General features: G+C 35.9%; 1 pseudogene; it reads left to right on the top strand.

Moving 5' to 3' along the window:
* The first annotated feature begins 522 nt into the window (after window positions 1-522).
* LOC111097258 lies at window positions 523-1,924 on the top strand (annotated as a pseudogene).
* Window positions 1,925-2,206: the final 282 nt, after the last annotated feature.

The following is a 2,206-nucleotide window of genomic DNA, read 5'->3' as shown; positions in this document are numbered from 1 at the left end:
CTGGGTATCATTTCAAAAAAAAACCAAAGTTTAAAAAACAAACTAGAAAACACTATTTCAGAGAAAAATCCTAGCACATTTCTGTGCAGTCCTATTGGATTTAGGATTTGCCATGAGATATTGAAGACTGCTCTTTACTGAATCAAAGACTAATTAACCCAAAATGGCACAGCATAACTTCAATTTTTCTTCTCTACCATCAAAAATCATAATTGAATTTTGAGAAGCATTATGAAACCTTTACATGGACAGAAAGTTCTTCTAATGTAAAATAATAGATAACAAAATTTTTGAAATATTTTTGACTCTGGTATTGGGCATTCTAACGGAGTTAACACTGTAAGGTAAGAAAAATTGGATAGTGTATACAGGAGATAAATCGCATTGAAAATATAAATTATTAAAAGGGATATATTTAGTCTGCTCAAAATGCTATAGGAAAATTCCATAGACTGCATGGCTTAAACAACAGACATTTCTCACAGTTCTGGAGGCTATGAAGTCCAAGATCAAGATATCAGTATGGTTAGGTTCCTGGTAAGAGCTCTCTTCTTGCCTTACAGATGGCCATCTTTTTGCTGTGTCCTAACATAGAAAGGAGAGAGAGAGCAAGCTTGCTGGTCTCTTCTAAGGACACTAATGCCATCATGAGGACCCATCTCTTAAGACCTCAGCTAAACCTAATTACTTCCCCAAAGCCCTCATCTCCAAATACCATCACACTGGGAATTAGAACTTTAAAACATATGAATTTGTGGGGGACACAAACATTCAGTCCATGACAGATACTATGGTAGAAATTCCTATTCTTACAGCAGTACTTTCCATTCTGGAAAAAAAAACAACTCCACAAAAATAATGTCCCTAGCAATAAAACCAGGGGTGGGAATGAAGAGTGCTAAGGGGAGATAAGTGAGAATGCAAACAGATTGAGGCTGAAGATCGTATATATCCTTAACTCCTGAATATGAGAAACAATTAAACTAAACATCATTAGCTAAGGTATATAGGGCTACATGCCCAAACACCCAAATACTCAACCAAGAGTCTTTTAAGCTTCTTTCTTAGAATAGCCTCTAAAACCTATACCTAGAGTATTAAGAATGCTGGTCATTGAGGAAGATGATATAAAAGACTGGCAGAGGGGCACCTGGATGGCTCAGTCAGTTAAGCAACTGACTCCCGGGTTCAGCTCAGGTCATAATTTTATGGGTTGTGGGACTGAGCCCCATATCAGGCTCCATGCTCAGTGGGGAGTCTGTTTGAAGATTCTCTCCCTCTGCCTCTCCCCCCACTCATACACATGCACTCTCTAAAATAATTAAATCTTTAAAACAATAATTAAAAAATAATAAAGACTGGCAGATATCTGGATTCCCAGGAGTAGAAAATTTTTAGTTATAGCCAATTAAGAACAAGGCTGCTTCAAGTGGTATAAAGTCTTAGTCCCTAAATGTGCTGCTTTTCCTACAAAAGCTCAGTATGGAAAAGCCAAACTAAAGAAACTAAAGCTGGGATTTCTTTCACTCCTAAGTCCACCTACGATATTGACAATTCTAATACTTTTGAATCAGCTGCCATGAATGTTAGTACAAAAAATTTAATAAAAGAGTATAATCACTCAAATTCTGCACTTGTTGACAAAATTAATCAACAGGCCTCATCTATCCAAACTGATTTGAATGGGCATTGATAAAAAATGTGAATTCTTGAAAACACTGAAAGGGGACAGGGTTAGAAGAGAAAAGTGAAGATGAAAGTCAGGTTGATCCTGACTTTGCATAATAGGAATTAAATCCTCCAGAAAGGGCTATCAACCAAAACTCTGATGAAAATTATATTCCTCAAAACAATAACAATGCTGCTATGATTTCCCAACAAACCATTGTCTTCAAATTTTCCACAAACTGATGTGAATATATAGAAGGCATCTGGAACAGTGTCTGATACACTGTTCAGCAAACCTGCAATAAAATATCATGTAATATAGTAGGAAATATGGTGCTATCAGTTCTGGGCTTAAAATAATTGTAGTTTGTACTTGTATCAGTCATAGCTCAATATTTGGTATGTTTGGCTATTACTTGCAGACACCAAGACAAGTACCAGGTTCGGGATAGTCTGGTGATAAGATATGGGATAAGCACTCAAAACCATAATGTACAAAAAATTAATGTACAAAAATTTTGTAAAAAAAATTAAATCA

This window comes from Canis lupus, chromosome 8, assembly GCF_011100685.1.
Source record: "Canis lupus familiaris isolate Mischka breed German Shepherd chromosome 8, alternate assembly UU_Cfam_GSD_1.0, whole genome shotgun sequence".
NCBI lineage: Eukaryota > Metazoa > Chordata > Mammalia > Carnivora > Canidae > Canis > Canis lupus.
Note: the sequence above shows the minus strand (reverse complement) of the source record. Positions and strands in the feature narration are given on the sequence as shown.